Below are 14,427 nucleotides of genomic sequence, written 5' to 3'. Positions count from 1 at the left end.
GAAAAAAACACTTAGAAAGACTTTAAAACTCTAAGCCATGCAATGATAAGCAATGATTCCAAAAAACCAAAGATGAAGCAGAATAAGACATAAATTATTGAATATGGCAAATGTGAGCGTTTGTTTTTCTGGGCTACACATATTTGTTAGGAAGTTGTTGATTGGTTTTTTTTAACTTCAAAATGGATAGAGAGAAAATACATATATAATTTTTTTTTAAGTTGAAAAAACTTCATTAGTAACTATATTGTGATTGTAAAAGGCATCATGCCAAAATAGAGTCCTGATCTTAGAACCAGAAAGCTTCAAGTAAAGACTGGCATATAATGGCTATATAACCCTGAACAAATCAGTTAACTTCTTTATATTCTAAGCAATTCACTATGACACTAAGCTGTGGTAAAGGTGCCAACTTGCAATAGTAGAGTTTTCTTCAATCATTGAAATCACAGCTCTATTCCCTCCCTTATTATTATTATATGTTAAAATATACACTTATGGGGGAAGCTAGGTGGCGCAGTGGATAGAGCACCAGCCCTGAATTCAGGAGGACCCGAGTTCAAATCTGGTCTCAGACACTTAACATGTCCTAGTTGTGTGACCCTGGGCAAGTCACTTAACCCCAGCCTCAGAAAAAATAAAAATTAAAAAATAAAATAAAATAAAATAAAATATACACTTATACAGAAAATGTAGTGAGTTATTTTTAAAAATATCTTTATTAACTAAGAATTAATACAATTCAATGGACCTGTATTAAAGTTATCTCTGAAGAATCATCAATTTGATTGTATTGATCTGGACACTGTATTCCAGTTATTATCCATGATTTATCTTCTATATGTTTACTTAATACTTCAAAATAACCATGATTTAATTCATGCAGCTATTTCCTTCATATATATTATAATCCCTTCCTGCCTTAGGAAATGGTCTATGTGAATTTTTTAATTTACTCCCGCATAGCTAACCTTCCATCATTTTTAAATTTTAAATTTTATTTTCAGTTCTGAATCTTCTTCCTTTTACCTCTTCTTCTTCTATACACTGAAAAAGCAAGAGAAACAAAACCAGTAAGCAAAATAAATCTTCACATTAGCCAAGTTCCACCCACCTCCCAAATATGCATTGACCTGTTCTTTGAGTCCATCACCTTTCTTTGTCTAGAGTTCTATGTATCTAAATTCCTAGTTTCATGTCTCTGAGTAGAGCTATGGTTGCCTCCTTTCCTCTCTTCACCCAGCCACAACCTGGGTTCAGACCCTTATCATTTCCTGCTTGGACTAATGTAATAGCCTCCTAATAGCCATCATATCTTCCTCTTCTCCTATCTATCTACCTAAATCCTATCTAGATAGATAGGAAGGAGTAACAACACAAGGAAGAAGTAACTAAATATTACTAAAAAAAAAAAAAAAAAAAAAAAAAAAAAAAAAAAACCAAAGCCCAGACAAAATTACTCTCCTGATCAATAAACTCTAAGTGGCTCCTCTGCTTGACATGTAAACCCTTTCACAACCTGGACTCAACCTACTTTTCCAATCTTATTTATATTTTTCTTTCACTCCCACTCTTTGGTTCAAACTGACTCTTTTACTCTTCCTCACAATTGATGCTTCATCTCCATGCTTTTGTACTGGCTGTCACCAATACTTAAAATGTACTCCTTCAGTTCCTCCTAGTTTCCTTCAAAACTCAGGTTAAATGTTATCTCCTCTATGAGATCTTTTCTGATTCCTCCAACTCTTAGCATTTCTCCCCACATATATATAAATATATATGTGTGTGTGTGTGTGTGTGTGTGTGTGTGTGTGTATGGTAAAGTGGATAGAACATCAGACTTGGAATCAGAAACATCTAAGTTCCCATCTGATCTCAGACACTTACTAGTTGTGTGACCCCCACACAACTCACTTAACCTCTGTGTGCCTCATCTGGAAAATGAGGATACAGGGATACAGAGGAGAAGGAAATGGCAAACCACTCTAGTACTTTGCCAAGAAAATCCCAAATCAGGTAGAGTTGAATACAACTGGAAAACATCAATATATTTGGGTATACTTAAAATATGTATATGTTACTTCTCCCAATCAAATGAAAGGGTCTATTTCATACTTGTCCTTACATCCTTCGCACAGAACACAGAGCTTGGCACAAAATGAACATTTAATAAATATTTGTTGATTGATTTGGTTGGTTGTCTTTGATCAACAGACGTTCCATGCTCATATTCAATGTCTTTTCATCTCAGTATATTACCCAATTCATCTTTCACTCTCATCAGAAAATGCTTTGAGCAACTTTGTACCCCTCATGGTACCCTACTTATAGCAGGAGCTCAGTTAATAGTTGTTGATTGATAAATCTGAGTTTTCATATATTGAGATGATTTAAACATGTACAAACTTGTATAAGATATATCTATTTACCACCTCCATGCAATAATAAGGCAACAGAATATAACTTTAGTGGAAGTTTAAAACTTCTAGATATTTCTTTCAATGGATAGAAATATGTATATATAGCATATATGTGTAATGTGCATACACACATATTGCTATGGTCCAGTCTAGCTCCTCTGAAGGGCTCAGAATAAGTCCTTGTCAGGATAAGCAAAAGTCCTGGCCCCACGTTGTGGACGCCAATTTGTAACATGCTGTTGTCTCCAGAAGCTGCCGATCGCTCTCTGGGAGGAGATCTGCTGTGTCAACTCAAATCTCTCAGAAAGATTCTTCTTCCTGTAGAGAGCTGACTTCCCTTCCTGCAGAGAGCAGCTTCAAGTCTCGTCCAGACAAAACTCTGTCTCTCCTCCAGAGCTGCCCTCTTTTATCCTCCCAGAGAATGGGAGTGGCATAATCCAAGGGCTTCTGGGAAAAATTACTTCAACCAATGATTTTGCTCTTCCTAAACATGCAAGCTCCTCCCCTGGAATTCAAAGGGGTTGAACTCCTAGTAAAGACCAGAACTAGAGAATTGTTAAGTACTGACTTAGAACTTAGTAAGAACCTAATATCCCATTATCTCATTAGCTTACTAAATAGTAAGAACCTAACAACATATGTATATATAGATAAGAGAAAATGTGTATGCATATATGTATAAACACAATACATAACAATAAGGTTGACTGCAAGATGATGAAGGATTTTTTTTCTTTTTTTGCCATAAATTCACACAGTTTTACAAATTTATGGAGGAATAGTGACCTGCTTTGCTAAAAGTATGTAAGTATTCAGTTTCTTTATGGAGAATATAATTTCACAAATTATAATGATAATGGCTAACACTTATATATCACTTTAAGTTTTAAAAAGTACTTTTTATATATTACCTCATCTGATCATCCCTATAACTGATCACCAAATATAAATCATATTTCTGTCATATATGCTTTTAATCTTTTTAAACAGTTGGTAATGAGGACAAAGAAAAATGGAAGAATAGAGATAAATGGAAGGAGTAAAGCTTCCTCTTTTAAATGGCATTTTAAATTTCGAATTAACTTATTCAAATATTAAAATTTTCACAATTACCTTATTAAAATCATGGCTATAAGAAATAAATAGGTAAACTATAATTTCAAAAGTGTATTCTTTGGCTAAGATGCTACATGATCCATGGATCAATTTCTGGAAGAACTTGTGAATACCAGCAGGAAAGTCTTAAGCATACCACATATTTAAGAGAGGTAGACAGCTTATGGGCAGGAATCTTCTTAAAGGGAGGGGAGATCTTGGCAGCTAGATAAATTTCATGCAATTCTCTGTCAGCCGGATGTCTTTTTGAGGAAAGAAAAGCAGATGGGTAATGATAAAAGATGCTAACTCTTAACCCTCTACCAGAGGGATTTCAGTAGCCTACAGAAAACACAAAAATAGGTGGGATTCTCCGTAAGCACTACTGAGATAAAGGGGAATACCATTTCAGAAATAATCATTCTTTACCTATCAAGAGTTTTCTCTATTTTAATAAAGTCAAATGGCCATGTATGGGGTCTTTGTCATCTGCCAATTCCCCTGTTCCTTCTCTTTACAAAAACATTCTGTTCCATTTGTTCCAACAGCTATACTATTGAGTCTCTGAATTTCCTGTAGTTTCCATCATTTTTGCTTCTGAGCTTGTTAATCTGTCACAGCTTTATTGTATTACCTCTGTCATTGGGGTTAGAAAATTCCTTTCAAAGAACCTTATTCACAGTCAATTTTTTCTATTAATTATTAAAAATTTGAATCCCTCAAAATCATCTTATTTTAATATTTTAAAAGATGTTTGATTTCATTAATGCAAAGGCTTCTACTGGCATAACTCATAATTCCTACATACCTTAGAAAGACAGTTTTTAGGAATTGCTGTAGCCAAAAGAATTCATCACATGAGTTAAATCCTCTTCTATGCCCATTCTATGTCTTTTCTGTCTTTTTTCTTAGCTTTTACTGGAGGACATAGCACAAAACAAAACTATATGGGAGGGATGCTTCATTATTCATCTTTCACAATAAATAGTTGATTCAAAAGGTATTTAATGGAGAGATAAAGAATAGTCAAAGGAAATAATGCTATCATTATAACCGTTTTAAAAAATGAAATGGCACATTTCATTGTACCACTGATAGGTAGTTAATAGTTCATCTGACAACCAACCTCCCAGAAACTGAACTATTTCCTTTACTAAGAGTAGCATTGCATTATCTCATTTGATCCTCACAAAAACTCTATGAGGTAGTGCTATTATTATATTCACTTTTCAGATGAGAAAACTAAGGCTAAGAGAAAATTAAGACTCACACAACTCATAATTGTCTGAGGCAGGATTTAAAGTCAGGTCTTCTTACCTCCAATCTCAACAATACTATAGGTAGTATGCCTCCTGGCTGCCTAGTATGATATGATTGCATTCTTTCCTGGAAGGCCCAAGTTTTACATGAATTAATTATAATATTTGTGAATGCTGAAAATTATTAGATGACAGCAACAGCAAGATTACACAATGATCAATTCCGATGGACATGGCTCTTATTCATAGTGAGGTAATTCAAGCCAGTTCCAATGGTCTTGTGATGGAGAGAGCCATCTGCACACAGAGAAAGGGTTGTGGGAGTGGATCACAACATATTGTTTTCACCTTTTTTGTGGTTGTTTGCTTGCATTTTGTTTTCTTTCTCATTTTTTCTTTTGCCTTTTTTTTTCTTGTGCAGCATGTCAATTGTGGAAAAATTTTGCAATACAAGGTTTTGCCAAGGTGAATGTTAAAAATTATCTATGCATAAGTTTCAAAAATAAAAAGTTTTAATAAGAAAGATAATTAGTCGATGCCATATTTCATAAAATTAATGGGGGGCAGCTAACTGCAGAAGGGCCTGAAGTTCAAATATAGCTTCAGACATTTAACACTTCCTAGCTGTGTGACCCTGGACCTATCTAACCCCAATGGTCTTGCTTCCCCCTCTAGAAAAAAAATAAATAAAATTAAGGGAGAAAATATGAATAACTAAAAAGTGAGGGATGTTGCAAAGAAGTTAGTAATATCAGGTAAGGCATAAAATATATGACCTCTAGATTCCTCACTCTTTACTTAAAGATTTTCTAATGCTATCTATATTCTCTGTTCTCAAAAACTACCAACCTAATATGTCATGTTTTCTGGCAAATAAGTTTATTTTGAAATTTCAAGGCTATTTAGGATTTTGAGGAACAAGATATACTTAATCTCTTTAAGAAGGGCAATAGCTCAAAAATACATTCTAATTCTATCATAGAAAAGGAAATTCTTAAGAGAGAAATTCAGTTCTTAAAAGATTCTGGGCTTCAGAGGTAGGCAAAAAACTACACTGTAAAGTAGTTTCTAAGATAGTCTATGCTACAAGGGTTTTTAACCTGGAGTTTGTGAACTGACTATTACAATTTTCTTTATAAATATATTTCAATGTCAATTAAAATAAAAAGGCTTTGCACAGAGTCAAAGCAGCCAAGAGTAGAAGAAATTGGAAATCCGGGAGGAAATTTTTTATAGCAAGTTTCTCTGATAAAAGCTTCATTTCTCAAATAGATATAGAACTGAGTCAAATTTATAAGAATTCCCTAACTGATAAATGGTCAAAGAATATGAATCCCTAGTTTTCTGAAAAAAAAAAAAAATCTATCTATAGTCGCATCAAAAAATGCTCTGAATCTCCATTGATTAGAAAAATGCAAATTAAAAACAACTATAAGATGTAACCTTACACCTATCAAATTGACTAATATGACAGAAAAGGAAAATGATAAATGTTGGAGGGAAAATTGAGACACTAATACATTGTAGGTGGATTTATAAATTTATCTAGCCATTCTGGACAGCAATTTAGAATTATACCAAAAGAGCAATCAATACCTTTTTGACTCAGCAATACCACTACTAGATCTATATTCTAAAGAGATTTTAAAAAAAAGAAAAAGGAACCAAAATATGCCCAAAAATATTTATACTAGATCATTTTGTGATGACAAGGAGTTGGAAATTGAGGAGATGCGAATCAACTGGGGAAGATCTGAAGAAGTTGTATATGATTAGGATGGAATGCTATTGTACAATAAAAAATGATAAGGATGATGGTTTCAGATAAAACCTGGGAAGATTTATATGAATTAATACAAAGTAAAGTGAGCAGAACTAGGAGATCCTTGTAAACAGTAAGAGCAAAATTGTAACGATGATCATCTGTGAAAAACTTAGCTATGCTGATTAATACAATGATCCAAGACAATTCTAAAGGACAATTATTAAAAATACTATTCACCAAAAAAATGGAGTCTAAATGCAGATTGAAGCATACTTTTTCACATTATTTTTCTTGCCTTTTTTCCACTATAGCTAATATAGAAATGTTTCATATAATTTCACATTTAATTGATATCACATTTCTTGCCTTCACAATAGGTGGGGGAGGGGTGGGAAGAAAAGAATTCGGAATTCAAAATTTTTTCAAATGTTAAAAATAAATGATAAATTTGAAAATGGGAAAAATAAATTATATTAATAATTATATATTATGAAATATTTCAATATAATTTGTTTCCATTGTAATGATATAGATTTTATTTGATTCATTTAAAAATATTATTTTTTTTAAAGTCTAAAAGTTTTGCTAGAATTTATTTAATTGAGACTCTTACAGATGCTTTCTCATTAATCCTCATAAAAATGTAAGTGATATTATTATGTCTGTTTTACAGATGAAGAAATTGAAGCTGAGAAAGGAAGTGACTTGCCCAGGGTTATAAAGATAGATTCATCTGGGACAAGATATGAACTCAGGTTATCCTGAACCCATGTCCAAGGACTACTCACTAAACCACTACAGCAATACACAGACACACACACACACACACACACACACACACACACACACACACACACATATTAAGAATGTCTTGTATATTAACAGATCTTAATAAGGTTCTGGAATGTAGGATAATCAGGATTATCCCAGAGATGAGAGCAATTGTGAACGGTTAAATACTATTTCAAAAACATTATTATACTGTTGATGATAATTGAGCACACTTTGGAGTGGTCAAAATTTTTTGTTGTTTGTATTCTTGTTTTTAAAACTAAGGGTAATCTTTCTACAAGGAAGTTTTCCTATAAATTGTCCTATGTCACACATGATGACTTTCCAAAAATCAAAACAAGAAACCAAAAAATATTTCATACATATCCTAGTACAAAATCTTTAAGTCCTTATCATCCGCAGAGAATTAGAAACTTTGTGGACTGTGCTTCTTTTTGTTGTGCTTTTTCCCTTCCAATTGATAAGATTAAATTAAATTTGGTTTTTAAGCAAATGAAAACGTCTGTTGAGTATGGAAGGACAGTAAGGGAAAGGGTAACTGGTAACTGTGTAAGAGTTAGAAAAATGTATATATTGTCAACACACTTTTAAGTTTAATTTGTATTTGACCATTTTCTCTTTTTTTTTCTTAAATCTAGACAATCAATAAAAACAGTAAAGGAAGTCTAGATCTTCAACCTTGAGGATCTCTAAGGTGTAAATGATTATACCTAAAAGCTAACATTCAGCCTTCAGCACTAGTAGAAATTAATTTGTCTAGTATAGAATAGGAGATTGATGAAATTGAAAATAATTTCATTTACTTAGTTATACAGTGTTAAAGGGGAGTCTTTAGCAATAGAAATAAAAATTAAAGTATTCCTTATTGGGTTAATTATTTATCCCTAGAATCTCCTCTTCATAATGCTGTCTCCCAGTCCCTGTCAATTAGTTCCTTCCAACCTGCCATTTAAAGAAGGAGCCCAAGCAAATCATCCTTCATTCCTCTCCAACTCTGGACTTTGTCCCCATGTGGGTGTTTTGTCTTCACCTCTACATTTGAGTTTTTCAGCTCCTTTTTATTCATTGTTTTTCTCCTTTAAAATGTCATTTCCTTTATGCCCCAAAAGTTATCAAATTGTGCATACCCTTTGATCCAGCAGTGCTACTACTGGGCTTATATCCCAAAGAAATACTAAAGAAAGGAAAGGGAACTATATGTGCCATAATGTTTGTGGCAGCCCTTTTTGTAGTGGCTAGAAACTGGAAAATGAATGGATGCCCATCAGTTGGAGAATGGTTGTGGGTAAATTATGGTATATGAATGTTATGGAATATTATCGTTCTGTAAGAAATAACCAGCAGGATGAATACAGAGAGGCTTGGAGAGACTTACATCAACTGATGCTGAGTGAAATGAGAAGAACCAGGAGATCATTACATATACTTCAACAATGATACTGTATGAGGACATATTCTGAAGTGGTTATCTTTGACGAAGAGAAGATCTAATTCAGTTCCAATTGATCAATGATGGACATAATCAGCCACAACCAGAAAAGGAACACTGAGAAATGAGTGTAAACTGTTTGCACTTTTGTTTTTCTTCCCAGTTATTTTTACCTTCTAAATCCAATTCTCCCTGTGCAACAAGAACTGTTCAGTTCTGCATACATATATTGTATCTAGGATCTATTATAACATGTTTAACATGTATGAGACTGCCTGCCATCTAGGGGAGGGGGCAGAGGAAGGGAAGGGAAAAGTTGGAACAAAAGTGAGTGCAAGTGATAATGTTGTAAAACATTACCCAAGCATATGTTCTGTCAATAAAAAGTTATAATTAAAAAAAATAAATAAAATGTCATTTCCTTGAGGGCAGGGGCTGCCTTTCTTTTTGTTTGTGTTTATAGTCTCAGCACTAGCACTCAGTACATGCTTAATAAATGCTTATTGCCTGTCCACTTATGAGAAGGTTTGGTCCTAACTAGGATGCAATATTAATGATTATATTAATTTTCTGATTTCATACATTGGCACCAGCTTTAGGATAGCCTTATCACCAACCTAAAGTGGAGCAGTTAAAAGGCACAGTGAATGCCAGAGTTAGGAAGAATCATCTTTGTGAATTCAAATCCGACCCTCAGATTCTTATTAGCTGTGTGACCTTCAACAAGTCAATCAATCCTTCTTGCCTGAGTTCCTCATCTATAAAATGAACCAGGGAGAACTCTATTATGCTACTCTGTTATAAACTAAAACTTTCCTTTACAATAAAAGTTGTTCAATTAAGGAAAAAGGGGATGACCATTCCTCCATCTCTCCTGTTAGTGTTCTTGACTCGTAAGGGATTAAGAAATGGTGCATTGAATATACATATACATATGTGTATATATATATATATATGTGTGTGTGTGTGTGTGTGTGTGTGTGTGTATAAAATGATCAAATTGGCTGGAGTTTTACATTCATTAAATGTTTGAACAACTTTAATTATGTATGATCTGTCTGTCCTTGCAAAAAGGCGGGTATTCTGTGGCGGGTGAGGCAATAGTGTTGGATCAGGAAAGAGGTGTGGGCAGAAAAATGTTAGCAGCTTTGATGTCTACTCTAGTACCCTCTCTGATCCTTTTTGTACTGCTTGCTTCTCAGGTCTGACTAAACAATGGAAAGGAGGTTTTCTGACTGAATGTGAAAGTCTGATTGGATGTGGTCATAGGGAAAATTATTCTTAGCAACTTTGATGTCTTGATGGCTAAGTTGCTTCCATTTCCCTCTACAGGAAAGATTCTTAACCTGGGAATCACAACCTTATTTTTAAAAAATGTATATAATTATGTTTCAACATAATTGATTTCATTTGTAGACCTAGGTATCCTATTTTATGCATTTAAATATAATATTCTGAGAAAGGGTCGATGGATTTCATCATATTTCCAAAGTGATCCAGACAATAAAAATATTTCAAAGAATCCCTGAAGTACAAACCAGGACACAGCAAATGAGACAGCTAGTTAGCAACTTAAAATATAACATGTGATATGTCCTCTCAATTCTGAGATTCAAAGAAAAGTCTAGCACCTAACTGATCTTTCTTCATAAAAGTATCCATGCTCTGGAACATGGGGCTCATTAGACTTTGCTGTGCTTTCCAAGTAATGATTTTTTTAGATTTCTATTTACAGAAGAAGGGCATCTTCATAGAATGAACTTAGCATTCAAACTTCCTCTCTTCCTTATAAGCACAGGCATAGTTAGCTGAAATTTAGAGATTCTTGCTTTAAAAAAAATTAAGACTTGAATTTCCTAATCACTGACATTTTTCTATGGGGGAAACCTCTGATGTTACATTTACCTATTACAAAGTACATTTCCCATGAGTTAATATGGTAATGCTTTGAGCTCTCTGAAAGATTGTATCAAATTTAATTCACAGAATTTTTTCCTTATAAACTTCCTTTGAGATGGCCAGAAGTAGACTACCCAACCACTTTATATAGTTCTCCATGGCAGGCTTTTTATTTGAGTCTCACAACACTGGCAGGTATGTGCTATTTTTATTCTCATTTTACAAATGAGGAAAATTGGTTAAAAGAACTCATGTGACATGGTAGAATGTAAATTCTAGACTCTCCGACTCCAAATCTAGCATGTTCTGTACTATCTCCCTTGTTTATTATAGATGACAAACTGTGAATTCCACAGTTTCAATTAAGTTTAAAATCAAGGATTCCTAATTCACAAGTCAATGTCCTTCAATATTAGGCTCTATTCTATACATATGGACTATCTCTCAACTCTCTATACAACTCCCACATTTAATTATTCCAACAATAAGAGCATTCACAAAGTTATATGTGGAAATTCTGTAGAAACAAGGCCCCTATATAATTATGAAATACATAAAAGTATAGCAGGGAGGCTTCCAACTAGGACTCTAGCATCCCCAAAATGGACAATTAGTGTGGTTGTGCTCTAGTTTTGAACATACAAGAAATACATGGGATTCTTAAAGAAACCACAAATGAAGCAGAATTAGAGCTAAACCATTTTAAATGCTGCCAATAGATACATAGAAAAACTATTTGGCCCTTCTTTCTATGAATCTATGCATTATTTTATATTTTTCAAAAGAATGAGAAAAATTGTCATGCCCTGAGAGTTGTGAAAGTGGGCATAATCCTGACTTTGCTTCTTGGTGACAAACTTAATTTTCAGTGAAATAAAATTCTATGAGCTTAAATCCTAGATTATATAGGGTTCATAATTATTTTGAGCCATGAATATGTATGTGTATACATCTGGAAACATTATATTTGTTCTGAGAGGCAGAAAGAATAATGAGAAGGTCATACTTGAAAATGTGTTTCCCTTTTCTACTAAGTTCAAGTAAATTAAATGAATAATGAGAAAAAAGGTGGGAGGAACAAACAAAACTCTGCAAAATATGAAAGCAGTCAAGAGCATGGCAGTTTTTGAAAGAAGTAAAATTGAAAATCATTCAAAGGGCAAAGGAAAGACCCATAGTGTCTCTAAACTGAAAGTCACACATTACAGGGAAGAACAAGGAAGAAATGGGGTAAAGAATGTCAGAAGAAATGCCTGAACAAAGAAACAAACAATATGGGTGGCCTCATTTATTAATTGTGTGGCCTTGGTTAGGTTTTCTTATCTGGGAAAATGATGGGTCTATTCTTCATGGCCTTTAAGGTCCTTTCTAACAACTACAAACCTATAATTCACTTGTATCCCTGTTATGTCAGGAGAGTGAAGAAAATCAACATCTTTTTGGATGGGTTCTACAGAGTGAAAATATGGAAAGGAATGGAGGAATCAAACAGGACAAGTAGGCATAGATGGATTATGATGATCTGAGTGCATTATAGGAGGGAATATTCACATAAATAGGTTCATAGATTGACTAGAATATAATTTTTAAAAATTCCTTAATATGTAGAGTTACTAGATATTACAATATCTTGAGTTTTTAAATTTATTTTTCTCTTATTCCCACCCTCAACAGTAAACTTGAGAGTCAAAAAGATTTGAGTCCAAATCTAGCCTCAGCAACTTAGTTGTGTGATACTGAACAAGTCTTATTTAAGTCCCCTTTGTAACCCTCCTTAGTAAAATGGAGATAATAATAGCACTTGCCTCTCTAGGGTTGCTGTGAGGATCAAATGAGATAATATCTATAAAGTGCTTTGCAAACCTTAAAGCACTATGTAAATGCTAACTACTATTACTGTTACATAAGGATTTCATATTCAAAGCAATGTTTTTAATTCTTTAATCAATGAATAAACCAAATTACTGTGTTCTTCACTATCAAAGTATTATATGCACATATATGCATATGCAACTGAACAAGAATGGGGAATAAAAAGATATGAAAGTCTACCTGTACCCATTTACCCATCACTGTGATAGGGTCTTACTATTACATTCTTGCTCATAGACATTCCTCTAGTACATCAAAAAGAATGGAAAAACTAGATTTGTGATAGAAAATGCCATCCAGAGAAACAACTATGGAGGCTGAATGTAGATCAGTGCATATTATTTTCACTTTTTGTTATTTCCTTTCTTGTGGTTTTTCCTTTTTGTTCTGATTTTTCTTTCACAACCTGACATATATAGAAATATGTTTAAAATGATTGTACATGCATAACCTACATCAGATTGTTTGTTGCTTTGGAGAGAGAGGAAAGAAGGAGAAAAAAAATGGAACTCAAAATCTAACAAAAATTAATGTTAAAAATTATCTTTACATGTAATTGGAACAAATAAAATACTAGTAAGTAGGGGAAATAGGGAATAAAATTTTGGAGAACGACAAAAAAGGGATTAAAAGATTCTGAGCAGGTTGTAGCTGAAGATGTGGCAGAAATCCAGAATATGACGATGGGATGGATTGTTACTTAGGGATACCTCAGAGGGAACTTCAGCTCAAACTTCCATAACTACAATACTTGTGATGACTTGTGAGGAATAATTTTTAACACCTCCAGTGGAAAAATTAATAAAGGTTAGAGTATAATTTCTGACTGCTCCTGAAGATTTTTTTTTCTTCTTCTAAGGGGTATCACATTTCTGATAATTGATCATGGAAAGACTTGTCCAAAACTTCTATGGATTCTCCAACTTTATATTGTCATTGTTACAGGACTTTGAAAATAATTCAGATGAAGAAATTGCATTTAGGGGAATTTAGGGGGAAAGGGACACGGAAAAAGAATGGTGGAACAGCTGGAGATGCTGCCTCTGAGATTTCTCTGGGAATGGTGTGGCCCTCCCAGGGGCACATGGTGTTCTCACTTAAAATGCTCCAATAGCACATTTTAGCTAAAGATACATGTACTCCTAACTCCTCTGCTTTCCTGTTGGCACTTTGCCTCAGAGTAAGGCTCTCTCCTCTCCTGCTCCTGGGAGTCTTGCCAATGTGGCTGCTTATTCTAGGTGGAGCTGAGGAATTGTATTCATCCAACTGCCACTGGGATTCACGATGGAAATTCCCTAGAAACAGAACTATCAGCAAGGCAACAGGAAATCATTGCCACCCCTTAAGAGTAACTGTACCAGCTGGCCACTCAGGAATAGAAGTATAGAAGACTTTGTTGCTCTCTTTCAATATAGGTCAACATCTCTGAATTAGAGACTTGCAAAATAAGCCTTCTCATCTGGCACTATGCTAGGAGGCCACAAAACATCCTCCAGCACCTTTCTCTTTTAGGGGGTTAACTTCCTCTCCATTTGCATATAAAGTCCTTAATAAGACAACATTTGCCACTTTGCCACATACTATAAAACAAGGCTAAATAAGTAGTCTCACTAGCATGAATAAGCCTTATCACACACTCTCTCTACTGAAATTTAAGAAAGGCATGAAGTTGAAATAATTCTAGAGCTTAGAAGTGCAATGGAAACTCCTAACTTAATTAGGAGTTAATTTAATTGTCTTAACTAGAGGTATAAAATGGGATCCTTCCTTTCTAATTTGGGCCTTCTTACCTTTCTTTTTTTCAAATGATTTGTCTTCTAAATTTTTGCTACAGAATAATATTTACTAGCCAATGTGAAACTGGCCTTGACAAATTTCCAGGGGTAGCATGCCCAA

General features: G+C 34.0%; 1 protein-coding gene across 4 annotated transcripts in view; it reads right to left on the bottom strand.

The window, feature by feature from the left end:
* The window catches only part of NPNT (nephronectin), a 108,502-nt gene that overhangs the window by 89,099 nt on the left and 4,976 nt on the right, over nt 1–14,427 (bottom strand). The gene's annotated exons all lie outside the window — the stretch shown is intronic.

This window comes from Sminthopsis crassicaudata, chromosome 6 (genome assembly GCF_048593235.1).
Source record: "Sminthopsis crassicaudata isolate SCR6 chromosome 6, ASM4859323v1, whole genome shotgun sequence".
Taxonomy (NCBI): Eukaryota; Metazoa; Chordata; class Mammalia; order Dasyuromorphia; family Dasyuridae; genus Sminthopsis; species Sminthopsis crassicaudata.
Note: the sequence above shows the minus strand (reverse complement) of the source record. Positions and strands in the feature narration are given on the sequence as shown.